This window comes from Apodemus sylvaticus, chromosome 2 (genome assembly GCF_947179515.1).
Source record: "Apodemus sylvaticus chromosome 2, mApoSyl1.1, whole genome shotgun sequence".
Lineage (NCBI taxonomy): Eukaryota > Metazoa > Chordata > Mammalia > Rodentia > Muridae > Apodemus > Apodemus sylvaticus.
Genome location: NC_067473.1, coordinates 95,296,057 through 95,302,985, shown reverse-complemented (window position 1 = coordinate 95,302,985; position 6,929 = coordinate 95,296,057). Strand labels below are relative to the sequence as shown.

General features: G+C 33.8%; 1 non-coding gene across 1 annotated transcript; it reads right to left on the bottom strand.

The window, feature by feature from the left end:
• Positions 1–4,445: 4,445 nt before the first annotated feature.
• Positions 4,446–4,574, bottom strand: LOC127679554 (small nucleolar RNA SNORA17). The gene has a single exon (XR_007976852.1). It is a non-coding gene; the product is annotated as a small nucleolar RNA SNORA17 (small nucleolar RNA).
• Positions 4,575–6,929: the final 2,355 nt, after the last annotated feature.

The following is a 6,929-nucleotide window of genomic DNA, read 5'->3' as shown; positions in this document are numbered from 1 at the left end:
TTTCCAACAGGAAGACAGGGCATTACATGAGGAAGGGGGTCACCATCCCACAGTCAAAACTCTCACCCATGATTATTCCTCTCTGAAAGAACTAGAGGAATAGAAATAGCGAGGTGCCTGAATTAAGAAAGGTCCAGTGACATGCCCAAAGTTGGATCCAACTCAAGGGGAGGTACCAAGGCCTGACACTATTACTGAGGCTATGGATTGCTCACAAAAAGGAACGTAGCATGACCACACTCAGGAAGTCCTAACTAGCAACTGAAACAGTCAGATGCGGATATTTGCACTCATCCAATGGACAAAAGCTGCTGACTCCTGTGGTTGAATTAGGGATAGGCTGGGAGAAGCTAAGGAGTAGGTTGACCTTGTAGGATGGCCAGCAGTCTCAATTAAGCTGGACTCCAAAGATCTCTCAAACACTGGACCACCAAGCATGTGTCATACACCAGCTGATATGAGGCCACCAACACATATACAGCAGAAGACTGCCAGGTCTGTGTTTGATCAGAGATGATGCACCTAACCCTCAAGAGACTAGAGATCCCAGGGATTTTAGAGATCAGGTGGTGTTGGTGGTGAGGGTGGGGAGAAGGTATGAAATATGTAACAGTTGTAGTGTGGACTGTGGGTCATAAAATCTGGAGTGTAAATAAATAAATAAATAAATTAAATAAAGAGAAAAAAAGAAAAAATATTTCAACAAACAACCTCTCTCCAGGTTATAAGAATAAATAATTCAGCAGATTCAATAATTCTTTTCTGGATTATGATAAATGAATGGAAAATGAAAAAGTTGTGATACTTACTCTATTTCTGAGCCATTGTCCTAAGACAGACTTTTTTACATCTACAACACAGAGAATTGCCATGAGCTCCAGTCCCCACTGACTAAATGTAGGTATTAAATGTGCCCAAACCATTCTCACAGAAGTGCATAAAGACTATGAGAAAATGCTGGATCTCTAGTGAATGAAAAACTAGAAACTTTTCCTGCTTCAAGTGTTACAGTGACTTATACTAGATGATAGATTACAGTCTGGTGATCTTTATTGGATAGATGCATACTATTTCCTCCCCCTGCTGGAGAGACTGTAAAAATGAAGATAAAGTTAAGTATCCATGTGAGAACCAGAAAAAACCTGAACAATCATTAATGGCAATTGTAATGTGCTCAGGAAAATATGATGAATGGAATCTGGGCCCGTTTATTCCTGTGACTATACAACACCATTAGAGAGAATAATGTGTAGGCTACCACATATAAATACATTATATATAATATATAAAGCAATAAATATAATATATATTAGCAGTTCAATTCTTGCTAGTAAGGTAGAAAAATACTGTACTTTGACTTAGCTAATTGATAGACTTTTTGCCTAGTATTAAAAAATAGTTAAGAGTACCAGCATTGCATGAACTTTGCCTGGCGGTACACTCCTGTAGTCCCAGCTCTTGAGAGTAGGAAGCAGTAGTTATAGAAGTTGAAGGTCATCCACCTCTAAAAGTTTAAGGCCATACTGATCTACCTGAGTTCTGTATTTGATCAGGAAAAAAGATTAATATTTGAAATCAGTTAAGAAACACAAATGAAAATATATGAAACATAGTCTCAAAAGGTAATTTATTAGAGGACTTATTACTTACTCCTTAAAGAAATTTTCGATCTACATTTGAGTTAGTTCAAATAAAAGCAATGTAGACTCAAAGTATTATTATCCAAGGATAAAACTAATATACCAAACCCTTAGTGGTCAATTGTCTCTCTGGGTGTTGCTGCTACTGCTGTTGTAGTTAAGAGTCAAGCAAAAAAATAGTGTTATCAAGATCAGTGCAAGAATAGTTGATCATGTGAATTTTTAAAGGAAGTGTTATATTGAACATGTAATTTCTTGAAGTAATCTTTTTAAAAATTATTAAGTTGGATGACTTAATAAGTTTACTACAGTTTACTACATCTGCATACATTTATATATGTTTGAGTGTACTTCTAAATTTTAAAATTTAAGACTAGGTTATACAATATTCTCAACCTACACTTTAAGTAATAAAAAAAGACCCTTTGTCATCACTTAAAATTTTTGCAACTTTCTTACACTAGTGGTTTTTGTTAAGCACATCTACTTCAACAGTGATGTACAATTTATAAAAATGAAGTAAGATACTATTATAAGAACACTCTCTACCCTAAAAAGAGGTGTTAGAAAACTATGATTGTATAGATAAGTTCTTCCCAATCAACACAGAGTCTAGCATGGATGAAGGCTTTCTCTGTGATAGAGCTGTAGTCCTTCATTAATTTGAAATAATTAATGAAATAATGAATTGGTAAACTCTTGCACATATTTTCAAAAGCCTAAGTAAATTCTTTTCAGGAACAGTGTCCAGATCAGGAAATCTGAATCATAGCTCTCAAACATTCCTCTGTGCAGGATGTCACAATGATGGGGCCTCAGTTTGTCTTATCCAGTTTTGATCAGTGTGTTACCTTTCAATCTTTTCATGGTCTTTTTGCTTAAGGGTCATGAGTAAAATTCAGCCATGTTTCTGTTGCAGAAGTATCAAGAGAATTGGTCATATTTCAGTAATATGCTTGATTATACTGTATCTCCTGTGGGAGATGCACCAGGGTTCTGAGAAACTGAAAGAGAATTACTTCTAGAAATTTCATGTTCGATATAATACTTCCTTTACAAATTCACATGATCAGCTATTCTTGCACTGATCTTGGTAACACTAACTTTTGCTTGACTCTTAACTACAACAGGAGTAGCAGCAACAACACCCAGAGAGACAACTGACCACTGAGGAAACATATCATACTGTTCCATAATAACTTAGTTATTTGAAGTACTCTAAAATTTATTATGTAACTATCACGTTTTCTAAGAGTTTGGTATATTAGTTTTATCCTTGGATAATAATACTTTGAGTCTACATGGTTTTTATATGAACTCAAATGTAGATTGAAAGTTTCTTTAAGGAGTAAGTAATAAGTACTCTAAAAAGTTACCTTTTGACACTATGTTTCGTATTTTGATAATAAGGTAATAAATAATAAGGTAATAAAATAATATGATAAATTAATAAAATAATAAGGCAATTAATCATGACGTAATAAAAATAAAAAACCCTTTGTAATAACTTAAAATTTTTGCAACTTTCTTATATTAGTGGTTTTTGTTAAGCACATCTACTTCAACAGTGATGTACAATCTATAAAAGTGAAGTAAGATACTATTATAAGAATACTCTCCACTCTAAAAACAGGAGATAGAAAAGTATGATTGTATGGATTAGTTCTCCCCAATGAAGATAGAGTCTAGCACGGATGAAGGCTTTCTCTGTGATAGAGCTGTAGTCCTTTATTAATTTGAAATAATTAATGAAATTATGAATTGGTAAACTCTTGCATATATTTTCAAAAGCCTAAGTAAGACCTTGCCAGGACTAATCAAAGAAATACAGGAGAACACAGGTAAACCAGGTATAAGCCTTTAAAGAGGAAACACATAAAGAATTGAAAGAAATACAGGAAAACACAATCAACCAGGTGAAGGAATTGAATGAGTGTCCAGGATCTTAAAATGGAAAGACTCAATAAAAAAATCACAAAAGAAGGCAACCCTGGAGATCGATAATGTAGGAAAGACATGAGGAGTTACATATGCAAGCATCACCAAAAGAATGCATAGAGGAAAGAATCTCAGGCATAAAAGGTATCATAGAAGAAATTGACACAATACTCAAAAAAAATACAAAGTGAAAAATGCTCCTAACCTAAAACATCCAGAAATATGGGCCCAAAAGTTACCTGAATTGTCAGCCAGCATGATATCATATTCCCATGCCCGAGGGGCTGGCTCACTGGCAGACCCTACAAGCAGGGTCAGTTCTTCCTTTGTTGACCAGGCCAAGTATATGGCTAGGCACCGTATAGATTAAATGGTTAGCCACTGAAGGACATGACCATTTCTCTCACTATTACAACCCATGGGTTAGATCTCCTGCCTGTCATAGGTGGACAGGAATGAGAAAGGATATTTTTCTCTCCTCAAGATGCTCATGCTTTTGGGGCCAGCTTACCTGCAACTCCCACATCCAGGGCCAGCATACTATGCAGCCCAGGTGAGGTGTAGGGACTGGGCTCTTGAGTGCTGCAGTAGGTGAATGGCAGAGACAGCTGTCCTGCTCTGATGACCTCAGTGCCTCCTCTCATGTCTGTCTGCCATAGGCAAAAAGGGGTAGGAGGAGTAGGGAAGGGATCCTTCACTTGCCCATATGACTATACAAAAAGACTGGTATACCTGCTACTCATACCAGCCTGCTCCTCACTAGCCAGTTCTGTTTCTATTAATCATTACCATATACATCTGTTTCTCTTCCTTTTCCATTTCTTCACCAATTATTTGCCGTTCTTAATGACCTCTAAGTTTTTTTTTTTTTTCACGTTGCTAATTATTCAGGTGTTTACAGGTCAAAACAGAATGTAGACACAATCTCTCTCCTCTCTGCCACCTACTGATGCAAATGTGACATAGCAGCACACCTGCAATCCCTCTAGGGGCAGGCAAGTCAGTTTTCTAAAGTGTTTTTATCAAACAAACCTAGAACAACTTATTTTCACTATGGATTTGCTTTCTTTATTTTTCTACAATTTCATATGGTATGCACTTTTGTAGCTAACTAGATTTCACAACACTTTTTGTGGCGGTATATATAAAAAAGCATTTTTTTTTTTGATTCAGTGATTTTAAGAAAAGTTATATTCCAACTACACATACTTTGGGCCATAAAATAAGAATGACTCTATAAAGAGGAAAATATAAATAAATATTTCTGCAGCTGGTGCTGAAGAAATATCAGTCTAAATACATTGGATATGAGTGTAAAGCATATTTTAAGCATATAAATCAATAAATCATTTTCTATAGTCTGAGGTATTATATATATATATATATATATCCATCTTAATCAAGTTATAACTTTCTTCCTTATAAGTTATCTACCCTCTTCTATATATTATCTGATGAAAGGGCTCTAAGCACAAAATGGTTCTTTATTTCTATATTATTTATCCATTTTGTTGATTATCTTATGTAATTTGCTTCATTTACAATTTGAGTCCATTAATTTCTCATTTATGTTACTTATTTTCTTCTCTTTTTATTATAATCAACTAAATTTGTGTACCCAAATCAAGCAATTTATATAACATATAATGTATAAACATAATAATAGTTCTTGTTAGTTTCCTACAGTCCATGACATTTCTGGACACAGGTTCTTGGTCCTAATTATTGTGTCAGGTATGGATTTCTGTTCCTACAAGGCAATATAAAAGCATTTGGTTATAACTATGTTTTTTATGCCATGAATGTAATAGTAATTTTGTTTCATAATACAGTTTGTTATTTCAGCTTCTCAGATGTAAGCAAAATGTAATATATTATTTTAACTTTCCTATAATGTTGAGATGTTCTTTGTATCATAACATGGTAAATTTAGGAGAAAGTGATTTGGGTTAATAAGAAGTGCTTTTCTTCACTGTTCATCTGGAATGTTCTATATGATCCTTCTAGGTAAATATATGTTACATAACAGTTGGTTTATTTTGAGATTACATTTGGTAATATGCATATTGTGTATTATAAAGGCAAGGGATGCAATATTGTCATAATAACTGAAAATTCTATGTCATAGACATTACTGGTTTGAATATTATTTAAAAGGAATATCATAAGTGACCACATTGTGTCCAAATTCAATATATTCCAACTTAGTGTATACATGCTATATTCTGATCCATTAACATTTCAAAATGAAACTTTTTAATTATTAAAACTAAACAATACAATTAGAATAGATAACAATAGTGTAGATTACAGTTTTATAACACTAATATATATCACACTACAAAAAATAATCATTAAAAATCTTATTAAAAGTCTGAATAAACAGCATAATCCCTAACCTTGTAAAGAACAATTTTCAATAACCCAGTGAATCTAAATTAAAAATAAAACAAATAGAAATAAAATATTTTATTACAAAGATAAAATATATTGTGCTTCTCTTGAAGCAATCAACATATTTGACACCTATAGCACCTCAAACATCTTTCTTTCTCTTTCCTTGCTTCCTTCCTTACTTCCTTTCCTTTTTCTTTTGTCCTTCCTTTTTCTTATATTCTTTTCCATTTTTTTTACTTAGTTTATATATCAATGTATGTGGAATATATGAAGTAATGATCGCCAATATTCTCAGTCTCCACTCTGCTGACTTTCTATATGATATTTGCCTCTAACACACTGCCACTGAAATCAAGACTTTTAGATTTCAGCCAGTAAATCTTGTAAATAAGGAGGTGTGGTAGGTGGCCTGATTCTGCACATATCAATTCAAATGTGTCTCTCCAACACTATCTAAAATTCTCTGACCAGCTGGATATGTAAAATGTCTCTTTTTGGGTAATCAGTCTGGAAAGGGGAGTCTGAAAGTTTAAATAATAAGAGAGGAAAACAAAATAATGCGGAAAATTCACCAACAATAGTTAACTTTAACTTCATGTTATATATTTCAAGTGGCATCTTTGTATGTTATGGATAAAATGTTTGTCTGTATACCCAAAAAAACCCACTTTTTTCTTTTATAAAACATGTGGTTATAGGACACTGAAGGAGCCCTCAAGGTAATGTAGGCCATCACATCCAGTTCGAGTTTTTGTCAAACAGGATATCCTATTGTGACAAGATGAACCTAGTAAACTAGAAAGTCAAGGTAAGTTTGTTGTTGTGGGAAATATTAAAAAGAGTGCCCTTTCCTTAAGTCTTTGCTCCACACTTTATTTCTGTATTTCATCCAGAGACTGTCCCACCTGAGGATCCATCCCATATACAGATATCAAACTTAGAAACTATTATGGA